Raw genomic sequence first — 19180 nt, 5'->3', positions numbered from 1 at the left:
GAGAAGCACTGGGGGTGAGTCTTTAATTGTGTCCTTGTAGGATGATGGTGGAGTAGACACGGTACAAATCCGCGGTCACAACATGAGAGCAGCTATGGGACTGCTACTAAAGGCAGTGTCCAAACCATCCAGCAGAGCAGCATTGGTGGCCAAAACCCAACCAAATCCTTTCTGGAAAGACAAAGGGAAAGCCACGTCTCTGCCTCCTGCCTTCCTGTCCAGGTCCTTGGGCAAAGGACCATGATACAAGCCCGTACAGCTCAGGGACTTTGCTGTGCTGCTCTGAATGCAGAACCCCACTCAGTCGCAGGGTTTGATGCCACCATTGCAGGGACCGGCCCTAAACAGAGTGGGTGCAGAGTCACAACCCCTGCCTAAAAACTGCAAAAATAATTGGGAGAGAATGACCAAAAAATTCTCTATAACTTTACTTAATAATCTTGGTAGCTCAGCTCCTCTAGCCTGGAAAAACAATGGCAAAAGCTGTTTTTGTTTCCTTGCTGCTCACCTGAACTTGCTGCCCACCATCAGCCTGGACTATCATGTGGAAAAACCAGACACTAATTACCATCAACCCATTTACAAATTGTTCTTCTCCTGCCACATCTGTTCAGTGAAATCCCTGGGTACCCAGCAACAATCTTGCCATTATTTAGGGGCTGTCCCAGATGCTTTATTGCCTGTCCCCATGGAAATGTGTACAGACAAAACATTAGCTGTTTAAGTGTAAAATAAATTTCCACCCCACACAGCTAGCTTGCTCACATGAATTGCTTCATGGGCAACAAAAAAAAAAAAAATCTGCTGGAGACATCTGCAAGGGAAAATAACAACCACAGCCATGGCTTCAAAGGAGGGAGGCAGAAAAGCTCCACGAAATGGTCCAGTCCTTCCCTAACGGCCTGGGGAGGCCAATCCTGCTGACGTTTGGGCTGCAGCGTTGCAGGTGATGGAATAACCTGCCCTTCTCTCCAAAATGAGTCCCACAGCCTGCGGCGCCGTACTACTGGGAAGTCCACCCCGGTGTTTGTTTTCCTCCTCCTTCTTAGAGAAATGGCAAACAAACAGACCTCCAGCCACAGCTATACATCATGGGAAAATGGTTCTGCTCATTACCTTGCTCTCGGTAAAAGAGTGTGTTTTATTTTCTGTCCATGTCCTGTGTATCAGCACAAAGAAAACCCTTTCTTCTGCCGATGGATTCCCCCTTCCTCAGCCCAGCTCAGTCTGTGTGCTCAACAAGCCAGATGCATCCGTGTCTTTCTCTCACTTCTCCCCATTTCAGTGCTGTGGGTGCTGCTGGTCTGGAAATCCTCACCACTTTGCCCAAGTCTCCTGCCAAGGCAGTTGAGAGCCGGGCTTCCCAGCATGAGCCCTGCTGTCTCCGGGCTATTTACGCTGTGCTGGGACTGATCTGAGCACTGCCTGTTGCCATCTGCCACCTCTACCCTGCCACGCAGTCTCACCTTTAGATTTAAAGATGATCAAACTGTTTTCTTGTGGTGCTTATTCTGCAAACACACCCATTTGCATTATACAAGCCGAATGCCATTGCATTTTCTCCCTTTGTTTCTGCACTTCCCTGTTCCAGCCTATTTATTTTTTATGGGATTTTCACCTCTTTCCAACTTCTAATTTAAAATGAATTCATGCACCTGTCCTTCCAGCAGAGAACAATTGAGATATGTTAACTAAACCCTTAGTTAGATGAAAGAGTCATTTTTTGTATGGCTATAAACCATAGTCAAAGAGAAAAAAGTCAACGGGAAGCTTTAACACAGAGTCACCCAGGGTGCCCTTTTTTTCCCCTTATTCCTGTGGAGAAAAAATAGGAGATTTTGGACAGTGACTCATCAGATCAAATGTAGCCAATCACCTTAATTGAAATTAATTGCACCCAGTCTCCACGGCTTATATTGACTCTACAGGAAGCATCTAATGATGGGCTCAGAGGGCTGCATCGATATTTAACCAGGATGAAAACAGATTTTCCACACCCAGATCCCCCTAGGCTGGGCTGGGTGCTGCTACAAGGACTGCAAATGAAGCTGGAGGCCAGGACACGAAATGCCTCACCCAGAGCAGCAGAGAAAGACAAAGAAACCTGAGCAATGAGGGAGTAATGAGTCCAAGCCATTAAGAAAGAGCACTGTTCCACATCAGATGGGTCAGGGACTCTCAAGGGTTGTCAGTGGGATGTTATCACCATTATTTTCACCTCTGCCCCTACAAAACTTCATGGGAACATTCTGGGGAGTTTCTCCCTGAAAGAGGGAGAAGGAAATGGTCACCAAGGCTTGGGGGAAAAGGTTTAACAAAGCTCAGAGGGTTGCAAAGGTGTCCTTCTCCCACACTCGTGCATTTATCAGCTGAGGCAGCCACATCCTCTCAACACCCCTGCTTGTCACAGCCCTTCTTGTGCCTCCCCACTCAGGGCCGGGGCTTCTTTCTGCTGCAGAGCAGAGGTGGGGAACTCTGAGCTTTAGGGAAGATCTGAAAGGTGGGTATCTTCTCCTTTCTGCTCCAGGGGCGATTTCTGCACAACCCTGCAAGCAAGAGCTCTTCCTCTGGCACAGCATCCCCAGCAGGGATGGGGTACGAGCAGGGTTGTGTGGTCCAGGTAAGGCTCACAGAGGTGCCCCTAACTGCTGTAGGAACTGCTTTGCAGACAAGCAACATGTAAAGTGAGTAAGCGTGGACAAATCAGCTTTGTTTTTCTTTGTTTTGTGAAGTGCTTCTAGTGTCAGAGCAATCTTCTGGCTATTCCTCATGCTTTCCCCTATCCTCGTCTCATCTAGGTTCTCTCCAGGAACAAGTCCGTATGAAGTAGTGCTCCTGCAAGTTCCTGTTCTGGCTTCAGACATCCTGCTACAAACCTCAGGATTGTTCTTCTGAACCTTCCAACTCAGTGCTTGGTGGTTTTTGATTTACTTTTTTCACCTTAGCAAATCCGTTCAGCATCACGGCTCTTTGTGAGGATGAAATTCATTATCATCCCTCCATCCTTTGCTAGATTTCTTCTCAAGGTTGGCTCTTACTCTTTAGAAATATCAGTTGGCAACCTGGACTATAGTCAAGGACTATAAAATAACTCAGTTTTCCTACAGACAGTCCCAGCTATGTCACTTAACGAGGTAGCTGACCCATTGTTTAAAATAACTGGTTTCCCCATGTATTTCCTGAGATGGAGAAGGCATGCTTAGTCTTTGTTGCTGTCTGCTGGGTCTTCCAGTGGCATTCACGGTTTCTTCTGTCCAGGTCCTGGAGAGAAGACATTTTCCCAAGTTACTATGGAGATGGCTGCGATGCAGGCAGCAAGCACAAGGGAAGGAACAGTATTTGGAGCAGATGGATGCATACGAGGTAAGATCCTGCTTGCTCTCTCTAGCTGGGAGAACAAAGGAAAGTATAAAGATAGACAAGATTGGAACAGAATGAGAGAAATTATTTGTACAAACACTGTTGTCATAGGTGTGAGTGTGATGGTGTCAGTGAGGCTAAGGTGCAAAGAGAGGTGGTGGCTTCCAACAGACTGAGAGTGCAGATGGCGAAGAAAAAAAAAAATGAGCCATTTGGGTCCCGCAATGAACAAAGGGTTTTGTGCTTGAAAACATCTCCGGGATTTTTTCCAGGTATATTGGATGGTCTAATTAAAGTGATTGATTCATTCCAGAAATATGTCATAATTTCTCTGGCCTTTCTTTGGTAAAATTCTTCCTGAGGTAAGAACAAATGTCACTCATCTCCCAGCTGAGGCTAATGAATGTGACGAGTAAGTGATCTGTGTGCCTGATGGGGTCTTGTTGCATGGAGAAATTTTACCCCAGTTCTGCAACATTTGGTCTCCTCCATTACCGCTGCTGAAGCCCTTTTGCCTAGAAGCAGGTGCTTGGAATAAGGGTATATACATGGCCAGGTGGCAGCAATGTAGCAGGATGCATCCTTGGCCAGTTTTGGTTTACCTAATATGTAAAACACTTTAGGAATTGTATGGGTATTTGCCCCCAAAACAATCTACAATACTAGTGTCTGTCCATTTCACTGCCCTGGGTGTTTTTGTAGCTAATGCCAGGGTGACAGAGCAGTGCAGCTGTTCCTGCTGCCCAGAAGAGAAACACCCCAATGGTGGGGAGATGCAGAGCTCCATGTGGCTGTGCCTGGGAGTGGGGACCAGGACCAGGAGTGATGTCTCATTGCTTGTGAGGACTGTGTGTTTCACAATGGGACCCAAAGCACCTGTGCAGCAATCAGAGGCATCCAAATGAGCCATGGGGAGCACAGTGCACCTGAGAGTACTGCAGTACAGCACCCCAGGGTTATCACCAGGGGACAGCCATCCTTTGGGAATTGCCCAACTGAATCTTCTCTTTGCAGAACAGTGTGAACTTTTCCCTTTTCCTTGAAGGATCTTTTTACTTTTCCTACATGAGGCAGGTGTGCATGAGAAGGAAATGCAGGGTTTTTTCTTTGTTCTGTTGTCTTTTGTGTGTGTGTGTGCATGAAAACAATCTGCAAAGCTGCCCTTCAAAAAGTCAGAGAGGCTCTCTAGAAATGCTGACTGTGATAGCATAGGTGGGCATCTCTAGCAGGGACAGGGTGAAATGTCCATGTTAAAAGACAAGTAAGCTATAAGTACCTGTCCAGGGAGCTGTAATGCTATTGCCCCTCATGCTCTGTCACCACATGCCCCTCTCTTATTTCAACCTGCACAAACAGTCACTGGGGAGCTGGGACTATGTCTGACAATAGATTTATGCAATGGCCAGTGCAATGAGACCATGACCATGTTAACCCTGCCAAAGAGAGACCAATTAATGTGACAGCTGACCCTGAAATTTGGGTTTTTGCTCCACATTATGCAGCTGCTCTGAAGCATCATCACAAGCCTGTCATTATTCTATGCCTTGGTTTTCTGTAAAATTGAGTGTTTTACCCTCTTTTGAGTGAATATTTTAAGACCTAATGATGCACCGTGCTGCTTATTATTATCACCAGTGTAACACATTAAACCAGTGTCATAATCTGGTGTGCTTAACAATGAGATAATCGCTAGAGTTGTTAGAAGGCAGGAAAGTTGGAAATTACTTGTTCCGGAAAAGGTAACGTGTGAAGTACTGATGCTGCCTTCTCATCTGTATTCATCACAGCAAGTAGTAACTGCTAAGGCCTTCCCAGTACAGAAGAGCAAAGCCCCAAAGGTTTGGGGACTCCATCCCTAAATGCCATACAAAGTCAGGAATCAACAAGATCATTATGTTTAATACCAAATATTTAATAACGAAGGTAGCAGTGAGATTGTGTTTCATTCTGATACGTATAATCAGTTTTACTTGAAACAGCAAGTTGCCAGCCTGGTGCCAAACCCCTGTGAAAAGGAACTCAAGAAACCAATGTCTTTGGGTACCTTCAGGATACATATAGAAAACTATTTTTTTGAAAGGTGTGAGTCAGACTGAGTTTGCAAGACATGTCAGACAAAGCTGGAGGAATTTGTTCAGAAAGGTCCAGTTTTTCCAGAGTTAAACTGGCGACTTGCCACCTCATGGCTCTCCTTATGATGGAGCTGCCACTCGCAGCTTTTGGAGGACATGGTGAGTAAATGGCAAATCATGATGGAAAATGCTGCCACACCTGCCGTCGGGACTTTATGCAGGACCAGTGTTTATGTGTGGTGGGCTGTTGTGCTCAAAGCAAAGGCCAGGGTGAAATAATGTAAATCCTAAAAGTAGTGTAAATCCTAAAAGGGTCTGCCCTTAACAGTAGACCTGGAAATAGCCTGCTGAATGCTTTGGGACAAACTCATAAATGGAGGGCAGAGAGATGTTGATGTTGTTTCAAGCCAAGTGTTGATCACATTGAGTGATATTGCTTTCCTGGGGCACAGAGCATCATTTGGAATCAGTCCTCATCAGGGGCTTTGGACCAAGCTCTCATGAACCTAATGATGTACACAGGTTTATCTACCAGTATAAAGAAAGATCTCATTAAAATGAGAATGGGACAGCCCAAAGCTGCTAAGTTAATGAGCAAAATGAAAGGGCTTGTAGGGAAGGATGAAAGAGATGTTATTAGATGCTGGAGGGAGAGGAGCTGAGCCTGAATGATGACACCAAAGACTACTTTGTGCCTTTCAGCCTGACTCATCCCAGTGACCAGGAGACACCTTCCTCTGGGAAAAAGCAGAGGGTTCTCAATGGTTTTAAAAATAAAAACAGATAAAATTACATAGAACTTAACAGATTTTACTCAGTTATTCTGTATGACATTGACAGCCATACACGTTCTGCCACTCTATCACTGCTCTATAAAATAATATTAAAATGAAGACCCTATAAAGTGAGATAAAGGTGAGACACAAATCACATTGTGAAATGTGGAATTTTGAGACAATTTTAGACTTCTGAAACTCAGGCGTGTTCCCAAAAATTATTTTCTTTGGGTAAGGAAGGAGGAGAGAAATGAAAATTGTTACTTGACTGCCACCCACAGAAAGCTAGCAGATTTATTTAGTGAAGAGCATTGACAAGCTGATCACAGGGTCACTACAAGATGGAAGAAATCACAAATAACATCCTCTGCTGTGATCTGTGCTCATTCTCTGCTTTGTATGTCCCTTGTGCTCCTCACACAGCTTCAACTCTCTGCACAGTTTAGTCAGTGGAAACACACATTCAAAAATAGTATCAAGAAAATTGAGACACCACACCTCTGTTTATCTGAACTTTCTCATTTTCAGAACAAATCATAATAGCAACAGCTTTATTAATTACCATCTGCAAAGTGTGAGACAGAAAAAGCTGATGCTCTGCCCAAACAGCGGTGCATCCTGCGTCACAGTGCATCCGGAATCTGGACCCAAAGCAGAAGGCAGGATGCTGCTGCAGAAGCAGGCAGCCTGCCTGCAGAAATGTGTCCCTGGGCTTGCAATGCCACTTTCAGCCATGGAGTGGGGCACAGCTTTGGACAAGCAACATCTCCCCATGGTTCTTCCCATCTTTCTGAACTGGTATTCCAGTGGGACTGATGTTGACAAACAGAGATGTCCTGAAACTAGCCCAATTGGCACGTGAGAGCTGTGCATAGACCTTGTAAATAGGGGACATAAAATGCAGGCAGGTGGGAGAGAGCCAGAGAATCTCTGCCAGCTTTGGTAATCTGTGTGGGCACTGGCCCAAAAATGTCACTTCGAACACTTTCCCAGGGACCGTACTGGGCTGAAAGTCAAATGCCTAAAGAAACCCCTAAGAATTGATCTTTACACATTCAACAGTCAGGGTACCTTGGGTTCTTTTAATTAAGGCAGCCCTGCAAGGCAGTAACATGCAAGGCTGAGGCCTGGATGGCCAAAAAGCACCAGCTGATGGGAAGCAGTACCTGGATGGTATCTTGGTTGCTGCCATTTGGGTCAATGAAAATGGGCATTTTGGCAATAAAAGTTCAGTTATGACAATCTCAATTTGCACTTTTTACTGGAAAAATGTCCATTCCAGTGCACCAATCCTCAGCCTCATGAGGTCTTGCCTGATCAGCCTTGTGCTTTCCCACTGATGCTCTTGATAATCTCATCCCTCTGCCTCCTGCTTTCATGAAGTTTGGCATTATGGACTGGGAATTTCTTCCTTGGGGAGTCAAGCAAAGAAGAACAAAGACTGGCAATGGCTTTCCAGGAGAGGAGGGGAGGGATGTAACTGGTGAGAAGACAGGAGTGCCAGGTATAAAGCTACATGTAGGGCAGGGCTGTCTGCATGTTTTCAGGCCATGTTTGCAAACCCCTCTGGCTCAGCCTCTGATGTGCTATTTGCAAATATTTATGTCAACCGGTTTTGTTTGCTGAGGTATTTCGGGAGTGGCTGTTTGCTTTTATTCATTCATGAATTGTGGTGAGTGTGTGTGCGCACGTGTGCATGCGTGCCTCACCAAATATTTGCTTTTCATTATTCATTATTTGCAGTTCATATGTTGCTGTTGGTAATTTGCTGTCCTCTGTTCTCATTTAAAAGCTCCACTCTCTGTCCTCAGGAATTGAAGACAATTCTGGGTGCCAGGTGTTGCACTCTATATCAAGCAGCTGCAAACAAGGGAATTTATTAAAGAGAGCTCAGAAATGGCCATGAAATGATAAACACTGTGAAGAAAAGAGGGAGGAGGGAACATAACATAAGACAGTGGCCTTAAAGTATGCCTGATAAGTTTTCATGAAAAAAAAAAACAATAACCTTAGGGGAAAAGCACTTAAAGAGGCTTGGTAATACCACAAGTGAATTGTATTAGGTGTTTTGGAGCAGACCTTCCCAATGCAGATAAGTTGCTCAGAGAAATTGGAAACTGGGTCAACTTGAGGAGAAAAAAATAATAAATAAATAAATAAATAAATAAATAAATAAAAGTGAAACAATAACAGGAAGATTTGCAGGTGTGAAAAGAAAGGGCAGGGCAGGAAAGAAGAAACAATCAGCTGGGGACATCAAGAGCAGGAGATGCTGCTCTGTACGCACATAAACTGTGAGAGGCAGTTCAGGGAAAAACCTGGCCTGGTGCTCAGCAGGCAGGAAAAGCTCCCAGTAGAGGACACAAAGCAAAGCTCTTAATGCCTTTCCTCTGTCTTTGCAGAAAGCCAGACTGCTCCAGCAGCTAACAAGAGTGGCAAAGCCGTGGGAATGGGGCTGAAATGGAAAAAGAAGTAAGCACTGAAGAATTATGAAAGTTTTCCTACTCTTAGATTGTCTGAACCCAACAAAATTCAGCCCAGAGTGTTTCAGGCTGATCTGAGCAGTCTCAGACCTGATGATCCCCATCTCCAAGAGCACACAGAGAAGGAGTGGTTTCTGGAGGCCTGGAAAAGACCAAATCCATGGCCTTCCATGGGGCTCTCTTCCTTGGGAAAGAGTTTTTAACAAGCAGGGCAGCCTGAATATCTTTAAATGGGCAGTAATCAGTAGTGAACATATAGATTTGTTTGTTATTAAAACCTAAAACCAAAATGGATTAAATTGCAGAAAGAAAAAACGCAGCCCTTTCTCCACCCAAAACAGCAGTCCAGGTGTTTTTTTGTTTTGTTTTGTCTTTTAATTTATTTAGCAAACTTTGTAAACAGATACAAGGTCCTTCTCAACTGCAGCATGCTGTGCAGGAGGCAGACCTGCAGACAGCATGAGAAAGCCTTTCAGAGGTGATAATTTACTGCAGGAATCAGTGCTCACGTCTCAGGCATTTTGTTTTCCTAAGCATCAGAAGTCGCCCGCCTTGCTTCCCTTTTAGCGACAGTTTGTTTCACAACAGTGATAAGAAAACAGGGAAGGTCCTCCGTCTGCGTCCTGCTGGGACTGCCTCCAGATGCTCCCTTCAGTAGCAGGAGCTGGCCACCGTCCAGCCTGCGAGGATTTCTTCTGAAGTGAATGAGCTTGTAAAAATACAAGCAGCTGGTGCAGATTATCCAATTTCCATCCCCCTTTCATTTAGCAGCCAGGATCTCTGTCGGCCGGGCCTCCTGCCTGATCAGTTGTAGGAGCTTTGAACCCCTTTAATGACCATTTGGGTTGCAATCTGTACTCTCCCTTCTACTCATCTTCTGCCCAGCTTGGTCCACTTCATGATTTAGGCAAATGCCCCCTCCCACCCCAATGCAATTGTCATGATTGTCTAACCTTGTTTGCTGCCAGTGCAGGGGTCCCAGGGTGAAACTACTTCTTTTACCAGTAGGAAGCAGTCAGCTTGTGAGTACCCTACAAACCCCTTCCTGGCTCTCCATCCTGGCCTGAGATCAACCCACTGGCCTGAGTGGGGTCTTGTTCTCTCATGCCTGGGCTATCCTATAACACAAGAATTAACCCACACTATTGCATCAGGGTGCAATCAGAGCTCTGAGACACTGCGGCCATTCCTCCTGACCCCAAGGTGTGCTTCAACATCCCACACTGGCCTACACAGATCAAACATCCCCACTTTCCTCAACACCAGTGACCCAGGAACCTGCTCGTGTATGTTTATGGATGCTGCAGGCCTGCTGCTGGCCTGCAGCTTGAGCACAGCTGATGGGATTTATCATCCTGCCCTCTTCCACCTACCAGTACTGCCTGTGCTTTAGCACCTTGTCTACATGCAGTATTGCCTTCACAGGCTCCATCAACTTTTTTTTGATCTCTCTCTCCTCTCTTTCAAGGCACAGAGCCACACACGCAGCTTTTTGAAGTTCATTTTCACTCCTTACCTATTTAAGGAACATCTCTGCAGAAGAGAGAAATACAAGAGCTCCCGAAAACAGGAGCAGTTAAGCTTCCATCCACCGTGTTTTATAGCTTGATGCTGGCATGGGCCCATTCAAATATATTTTGACATACAACATGTTATTCTTTCCAAGGCAGTTGGTCTCTTTATTTATTTAGTTAGAGTGAAGGATTCATTCCCTTGCTGACTAACAGGAGACCAAGGATTCCCACATGCAGCTGAGCCCCTGCACTTCATTCTCTGCTGGTGAAATTGTTTTCATCCATTCTGGAGCTATTACACTTCATTCCTCACCAATATATTTTTATTTGTATATAAAATAAAAATGTGACAGCACATGGAAAGTTAAGAAGTGGATAAATTCATAAATTACTTTTATACTGCAAAGCTGATATGGCTGTATTCCTCTGGACTTAACTGGTGCACAACCAAATAGATGCTAAAGATTAGTTTCAGGGATACACTACACCCTTCCAGAAGGGCTGCACGAAGCATGTTGAGCTTTCTCTTTTCTAAAAATTGTTTCCTGCCTACAGGAGACCACACACCGATGATTCTTGAGACTGACAGTTTTGCCCTTGAAGGCCTGCCAGGTTTGGGGAACACATTGAGGGGACCCCAGCTCCCGGCGTGGAGGGAACCATCAACCATCCCATGCCTCCATGTCTTGCAGGCAGAAGTGGAAGTCACTTAGAGGTGTTTCTGCAAGGTAGGACAAGTATTCTGCTTCAGAACTGGAGCCTTGGCAAGGTGTGATGGGACTGGTGGGACTGGAGACCCTTCCTGTGCTGGTGCTCAAGCTCTGAGCCCAGGTGGTGGAAGGGGCAGGGGGGAGTGAGCCAGGAGAGATGCTCCCTGCACGCAGAGCTGGGCTGCCCTCTCCTCATGGGTGAAACAAGGGCAGCCCTGTCCTGGGGCTTCCAGCTGCTCCTTGCCAATGCCTGTCCCTGTGTAGTGGGTTTACGTGGCAAGGTTTTGGTAGCAGGGAGCCATAGGGGTGGTTTCTGTGAGAAAGATCTAGAAGCTGCCCCATGTTTGGGAAGGGCCCCATTGTTTTCCAGATCCGAGCCAATAAGCGATGTTGTTTTGCGCCTCTGTGAGAGCATATTTAAGACAGGGAAAAACGCTGCGCCACACAGCAGCCGGGAGAGTCAAGGGAATGAGAGAACAGCCTTGCACCAAGGTCAGTGTAGAAGGAGGGGGAGAGGTGCTCCAGGCGCCGGAGCAGAAGTCCCCTGCGGCCTGTGGTGAGGACCATGGTGAAGCAGGATGTCCCCCTGCAGCCCATGGAGTACCACGGTGGAGCAGGGTTCCACGCTGCAGCCCGTGGAGGAGACCACGGTGGAGCAGGTGGCCCTGCACTGATGGAGGCTGCCGCCTGTGGAAGACCCCTGCCGGAGCAGATTCCGGGCCGGACCTGTAGCCCGTGGAGAGGAGACCACGCAGGAGCAGGTGATCTGGCAGGAGCTGCTGCCCGTAGGGGAGCCAGGTTGGAGCAGTTTTCTCCTGAGGGATGGACCCCGTGGTACGGACCCATATCTGGAGCAGTTCTGGAAGAGCTGCTGCCTGTGGGAAGCCCACGCCGGATCAGTTCATCAAGGACTGCATCCCGTGGGTGGGACCCCACAGCACAGGGGACGAGAGTGACCGAGAAGGAGCGGCAGAGAAGAAGTGCTGTAGACTGACCATAACCCCCATTCCCCGTTCCCCTGCGCCGCTCGGGGGGAGGAGGTGGAAGAGGGTGGATGGGGGGGGAAGGTGCTTTTGTTTTTTTTTTTTCCTTTGTTTTCTCACTTCTCTCGCTTGTTAGTTGTAGGCAATAAATCTTACTATCTCCTTATGCCGAGTCTGTTTTGCCCGTTACAATAATTATTGCGTGATTTTCTCGTCCTTATCTCAATCCTTGAGCCCTTTTCACATATTTTCTCCCCATTCCTCTTTGAGGAGGGGGAGTGAGAGAGCGGCTGTGGTGGAGCTCGGCTGCCCACTCGAGCGGAACCACGACACCCTGCCATCAGCAACTGTGGAAATAGAAATAAGGGAGGGCTGCAGGAATTTCAGTATTAAAGCTATCTTTTTTCTTTTCTTTTTTTTTTCATTAAGTTTAAAAACTATAGACCTAATTTTCATTAAATATATGTATTACATTATTTGAATTCATTTTATGTACTCTGTGATAAAAATATGAGACCTCACAAGGATTAAGAGAGTGGGCAAATATCGTACAAGCTCACCTGTGGTCCAAACTACACCTGTGCAGCTTGTTCTGGATGGATGGTCCTCAAAATTAAAGCCTTTGTTTGCACCTGGCCAGCACTCTCCAGAAGTGTCTTCTACCACCAAGGAAGGACACAGGACCTGCGTTGGTGGTCTCTGCAGGGATGGGAACCATCCTGCCTGGTGCTCCTGGGCTTGGTTTCTTCACACTTATTTCACCCACTCTTGGGATCCCTGAAGAAGAAAACACCAGATTAGAGGGGTTTTCTGTAATCTCTATCTCCTATGGCTGGATATGTTTCCAGTATTTTGGGGTGCCACTGTGGGCAGTGCCCAGCCTAAAACCCTTAATGTATCACAGAGAACATGAAAACAGAGACCGGCCTCTGAGTCCAAAGACAGAGTTACAATGCAAGACTCAGAGCTGCCCCAACAAGATTCACTCATCTCCCAGGTTTCCTAGGGACCTGTTTTCATTAGATTCATAGTATTTGCAAGGTGGTAAAATCAGAGCTTAATAACTCTAAACCAAGGGTTAAATCAAGTCCTGGCCCAGCTGACTCCACTCACTCCATCCGTGAAGAGCCCCATTTAAAAAGCTCCTGGAACATGATTTTCTGCAAAGATGCTGTGGGTCTTGTGGTCCCTCATGGATTCACCTTGTAAGGTCCAGAGAAGTTAACAAGCCAAACAGGTCAGAAGCTAATTCAGCGCTGGATCAGTGGGAAGTCTCCAACCTGCTCTCCTTTTCCTCTCTTCTGGGAAAGAGCTGCAGAGATGCACACTCTGGAAGCATTTGGGTCCAGCTGGAGCCCCAAACTCTGCTTTGCCATTTTCTGGTCCATAGTAGCTCTGTGCACAGCCATGGTGCAGGTTCTTTGGGGGAGGCACAGGCACTGCATCCTGAGCTGCTCTGGAGCTGTGCACAGCCCGAGCAGTCCGACAGCAGTGCTGGAGAACTGCCTTTATTTAACGACTGTCACCGCACAGGTCACTGGGAGCATCCATTGAGGAATTGTGCTGTTTTCATACTGCTGTGTTTTTGCCAAACACTTTTTTCCAGGGTTCATACAGTACATTACAGTGTCGAGTGCTGAACAAAAGGCATTGTGGATCATCGCTGTTTTACTCTGCAGAAGCACTAAACCTGCACTCACACGGTAGCTCTTGCTCCCAGGGCACGTTGCCGCAGTGCCAGCTTGGAGCAGAGGTGCTCCGTGTGCTCGGTTATGGATCTGGCAACCACAGGAGAAGAGTGGGGATGAGAAAAAAAGGGGAAAAACTACCCTCTGTACAGTACTGAGCAGGGAAGGGAATGGGGTAGCAGACAAATGGGGTGTGCCTGATTTAAATCCCAGCAAAGATACCAGGAATCCATCCCAGCAAAGTAGAAGACTGTCAGCAAGACAAGTTCATAACCCTGGAGCAGAAGAAAGAGCCCATTAGTTCTCTCTGAAACTGATGAGGCCATAGCTAACCCAAGGGGATCCTTGAGAAATCAATAGTACTTTGGTAGACTTCTCTGCAGCACTGTACACCCCTATGGCCCAGAAGGACTCTGGAATCTTTCATCAGTTTTTCCTCCACAGCTCATGCACACATGTCTGAGTGCCAAAGGTCAGACGTAAATATTACAGATGAGGAAACAAAAGGATCTATAACCAAGATGAAGAGGCAGGATCCTTGAGGGACGCAGAGTTTGTGAGTGGGTTCTGCAACACGCCTGCAGCGCGGCATCCTCTCGGCTCCCGTGCTGCATGGAGGTGTGTGATGCAGCACGGGCTCAGGGAAAACCCAGAGAATGCCCCATGCAGGGGGCTGCAGCCAGCCCCACTGGGGTCATTGTGCCTTTCAGCCCCATGGGAGCAGAGCACCAATGGTCTTCCACAATGTATTCATGTCAACATCCCTCTGCAGCCCCTGCAAAGGGGAACACGGGGCATGAAGAGATCAGGCACCTGTGTCCTGCTCCACTTGATCAAATTCAGCTGGATCCTGACGACCAGCAAGGCCCTCCACAGTTTGGACACTCATTGTAATGCCAGAAAAATGACTTATTATGGATGTAACAAGATTTATCCATCGTCCAGAGCTAAGCCTTCTCACAGCAGCCACAACCCTTGGTGAGACACCTTAGGGATGCAGCTCAGGCACTAAGCCCAGCAGCTCTTGCTGCAAACTACTCAGCATGGCTTGAAGACCACGTGAGTTAATGCCCAAGGACCACAAAGCAAGCAGGACTTGCCCAGAGCATGATCTGCTCCTAGTCTGGTGATGCACTAACTCTACCCACGGCTGGGCTCCCAGTACAGCTCTGAAAGGAGCAGACACAAGTGTCACTGCCTGTAGTTAATCACACCCTGGATTAATTAGCAGTCATGAAGAGCTGACGGCCCTGCAAGAGCTCTGAACCTCTCCATTTAATGTTTTACTCTCGTAATTCATGTGCAGGAGCCCTAAGCGAGTAACCAACTTTAATGACCATATCATCATCATGAAGTCGTTAAGAGGGGATGGGACGCGAGGGGATCTCAGCTATGAATAACAAAGGAATGTACAATATGTGTTCCTTCATTACCATGATTAGCCTGTGCCAAGGCCTATCTGCCCACCACCCCTGAGTGCCTCCAGGCGCTCAGCCTGCAAAGCACTGAAGGGTCTGTCCGCATGCTGACACCTCCCATCACAGCCAGGCTGCTGACATCCTTCGGGGCATGTTTGTCTCATAGGGTGATGGATGAGATAGCAGAAACACAGGCTCAAACAGCAGCTCAACACATGGTCCTAAAACTGAATGATCATTTTAGAATTAATTGATGTAATGGTCCTATCAAAGTGCCATTATTTAACAGTCTGGGATTGATTGCTCCTGGTTCCTATTATTCCATTTCCTACCCTGCTGGGAACAGAAGGAGTCGATGACTTTTAAAGCCATAACAAGTGCCACTTTTTGTCCTCTTTCCTGGGAGTGCTGCAGAGACAGCAAGTGTGGCTCTGGACAGCAGTGGCACTGGTGTGACAAGTACCCCTCATCTCCTCCATCAGGAGCAGCAACACATCCATGGCGGGCCCATAAGAGGCTGGGTGCCCTCATCTGCCCCCCACCCCACCTGGAAGGGTTGCATTAGCTGCATCGTGCTTTTAGGTTCGAGCCAAGCCTTGAGGATCCTTTTGGTTTAAGAGTAAAAATAACTCGTGTGTGTTTAGCCTGGGCCTGTTACTGTTTCTCGTTATTAAAATAAGTGCATCCATCTTGGCTTGGCATCATTTTAGTTGTGCACATTTAAATTGCAGTTCATAGCAGCACACCCTTCAGGTGCAGATAAGGCTTTATATAGACCAAGGTCCTGGCCCCTGTTGATGTGTGTTTGCTGGATGGGCACAAAACTAGACCTAAATGTGATTTGGCTGACCTGTGGCCAAAGCAGTACTGAGGAAACCTGCTGTCTCTGCAGCAGGGAGCTCAGGACCAGGGGACAAAGGGTGCATCCTGCAGGAGACAGAAAGACGATGGCCTGGGTACTGTCAAATTCCCAGCTTGGAGGTGTGAGGCAGACAGAGTAATGATAAAGGTGACCTTTAACCAGGCAGATTATTAAGAGCAGATACAAAAGGGGAGAAGAGGTAAGGGGAGGAATCAAAGCACCATCAGCACAACAGGACATACAGCTAGTGAGGGATGTAAAGACTAACAAGGAAACTTCCTATAATGAAATAAGTACTGGGATGAAGACAAAGAGAGTCCTCCCTGGCCCACTGCTACTCCAAGGGGCTGAGGAAGGCTTGAGTAATGATGCCCCAGACAAAAGACATCTGCTGTTGTTTCAGCCCTCACTAAAAGAGTTGGTGACAATGATATGGTTAACGCAAACAGCTCTAGTGACAAAGGGTCAAGAATTTACTCCGCAACAGAGAAAGAATGGGTGAGAGAGCACTTAGGTACATTAGAGGGTTTCAAATTGCCTGGGCCTGCCAGCATTTGCTATATGGTGCTCAAAGGAGGCTGAATCAATCTCAGAGCAGTTGGCTTTTATCTTTGAGAGTGTGTGGAGAATGGATAAAATTTTGGAGGTCTGGAAAAATAAACGCAAAGCCCATCTTTAAAAAAGGAATGATGAAATGGGGATCTATCGACCAGCCAGCAGCCTGAAATACCTGGAAAAGAAGGAGAAGATATTAACAGACAAACCACTTGTGAGCACCTGGGAGATAACGAGCCAGGGAATTACAGCCAGGTTTGATTTGTCAAGAACAAGTCACATAAAATCAATTTAATATCCTCCTATGGTAGCAAAACAGGCCTTACCCTCAGATGAGCAGTGATGGATGTCATGTGTCGTGATTTCAAGGAAGAGGAAAAATCGACAGCCCAGAGACAGGGTGGGGAGCGCCCAGCACTGCAGGAAACCATCCCAGGGAGCCCAGCAAAGAGGATCCCACAGCATCACGGTGTGGTGGGAAGAGAGGGGCACCCATCTGCGGTGTGACACGAGTGTGCTTGCCTGCACAAGTGACTGCTCTGCTCAGCACCTGTTAGGCTTTGCCAGAAACCTGGGTCTTGACGTGCCTGTTTTGTTCAATAAGAAGATGGATGAGTTTGGAGGGCAGAAGCAAGGCAGTCATCAGTCTAGAAGAACATTTGGCAGAACTGTCATCGCTGGAAGAGGTGACTGAGGGGAGACATGATGCCAGCTGTAGTTGTACAAATGGTAGCTGCAGAGATGAAAAAATATGTTGTCATTTATGTTTAGGAAAAAGAAAGAAAAGGGTGGAATTGCAGCAGTGGATATATTTAGGGTAAATATTAGGGAAAACTTCCCATAATGAAAGAGGGCGAGGGATTTTGCTTTGGGAAGTGATGAGATCTCTTTCACTGGATGTTTCAATGCAAAGGTTAGGGCTGATGGGGGTGGAATTATCTCAGCTGGTGATGAGCTGAATGCCACCAAGCAGTTCCTTCCAGCCCTGTTCCCTGTTGTGTTGTGACTCCCTTTGCACCACGGGAGGACCTGCCTTTGACACAGGTTGCATTTGAACACAGTAAAATGCAGTGGGCTCATATTTCTAGGAGACTGCAGATGCTCCCAAAGGTCTGGGAACCATTCAGAAGTCTGCAAATGGTATTTTTTTCCTGCACCACCCTTCCAGGTGTTTCACTTCGGATTTTTTTCCTCTTCTACTTTTTGCTCAGAAATGTTCCTTTTTGGCATCTAACATGCTGGCAGATCAGGGGCTCTAACACTGGCTTTGCAATCTGCCCCATGTCTCTGCCCAGACACCAGCATTTTAGCTCATATATTCTTGATTTTTAGTAAATCATTCTATTGTTTCTAATTGAAAACCCCAATGCTTGCATATCTGTGTAAAGAAAAAAATCCAGCTTTTATATATATATATAAATATATATGTGGTTTTCTGGCTTCAGTGTAAGTTCATTGTGGATAAAGATGAACTCTTGGTCTGTAAGAACAGCTCTGTACCTGGGAATCATAGTGCTGGGCATAGCCACAAATGAGTATGTGAGCACTGCAGGTGTGCACTGCTCCTGTCTCACACGTCTGGTAATTTCTGGGCATCTTCTCTCCTACTGCTCATCCTTGCTTGTGCATGCTCACTGTTACTTGGCTCATGGGCCAGAGTCCATGGAACAGTCAAACTGCTTCGAGTTAATGGAGTGGCTTTTCCAGCATGGCTGGGAAAGCAGGAATTTTCTCTCAAATCGCCAAAACAGAAAGCAAGAAATAACAGAGAAATAGTGGTATATGGGTGTGAGATGAATGCATGAAAATGGATGAGTCACTAGGTCTGACTTGCTGCTGTGCTACACCGCTCATTTCAACTCCAAAGCTGTCAGCACCATGAAGTCAGAATGAGGCAGTGCCAGACTCAGATGTGCTTAACCACGGGTGAAGGAGGAGGGAAGAAGTGGGACAAGTCCACAACAAACACAGCACTGCTGCAGTGCCGTGAAGTGGAAGAGGAGGGTGATTCCTCTGCTCACCAGCAAGAGGGGAAGGCAGTGGCATGCCCAGGCAGTCCCAGCCCTCCTCCCTCTCTGATGCCCTCCACACTGTGCTGCACAGCTCTGCCTTCTGTCCCTGGCCTCATGCTGCCATTCCCTATGTGGCTGCACAAAATGAGGGTGTAGTCAGACTGAACATCAGTAAGAAGGTGGAATCCAGACCTCATTTTTTGAGGCAAGCTCCTGAGTCGTTCTTCACCCTGTGTTGTAATTTACTTTTGTAGCTAGAAGGTTAATTGCGTGCTACATAGATCTGTGGGCTCTCTGATTGAAGGTGCTGTTGATAGCTAAGTGTTGGTGTAGCTCTGATTTAGTTCTGCTTACCAGAGTGATAAATTATGGGTAGGTTTCTGAGAGAGGACTGTTGAAGTTCGCAGGCTGCTGAACTTGGACCTGCTCTCCAGGAGGCAAAGCCTGGTGCTTACCTAATGCTGCAACTCCTACGCTGAGTCAGTATTTCTCTGGGAGTCTGCCTGTCATCCTCTGGGTGTTGTGCTGTGACTGAGCATCTCCTTCCTTTAGATCCAGTCCCCAGATTTTGCCAGCATTGATGATAATAGCTCTGCAATGGGCAGGCTACTTGGGAAATGAATAGGCAACAAAATGCCTCCAGCACAGAGCTGTCTGCTTAGGAGGAGGTGACAAAAAAGAGAGAGATGATTTACTGACATGATGCTGCCACCCAATGCCATGCTGGACCTCCACTGCCTATCTGCT

At 46.9% G+C, this 19180-nt stretch overlaps 2 long non-coding RNA genes across 4 annotated transcripts; one reads left to right on the top strand and one right to left on the bottom strand.

The window, feature by feature from the left end:
• The first annotated feature begins 1964 nt into the window (after positions 1-1964).
• LOC311420658 lies at positions 1965-8954 on the top strand. Of its 3 annotated transcripts, XR_014684452.1 has the most exons (4): positions 1965-2167; positions 2528-2620; positions 3259-3363; positions 8611-8954. It is a non-coding gene; the product is annotated as an uncharacterized lncRNA (long non-coding RNA). The 3 variants fall into 3 exon arrangements; XR_014684453.1 differs by lacking the exons at positions 3259-3363; positions 8611-8954 and adding an exon at positions 2799-2937 and having other exon boundaries at positions 1965-2119; XR_014684454.1 differs by lacking the exons at positions 3259-3363; positions 8611-8954 and adding an exon at positions 2799-2937.
• Positions 8955-10346: 1392 nt separating this feature from the next.
• LOC311446238 lies at positions 10347-13319 on the bottom strand. The gene is made up of 4 exons (XR_014698811.1): positions 12826-13319; positions 12459-12675; positions 12227-12245; positions 10347-11165 (listed from the first exon to the last, which is right to left on the bottom strand). It is a non-coding gene; the product is annotated as an uncharacterized lncRNA (long non-coding RNA).
• Between the last annotated feature and the right edge of the window lie 5861 nt (positions 13320-19180).

This window comes from Aythya ferina, assembly GCF_964211825.1.
Source record: "Aythya ferina genome assembly, chromosome: 17".
Taxonomy (NCBI): domain Eukaryota; kingdom Metazoa; phylum Chordata; class Aves; order Anseriformes; family Anatidae; genus Aythya; species Aythya ferina.
This window is presented reverse-complemented; position numbering and strand designations above follow the sequence as displayed.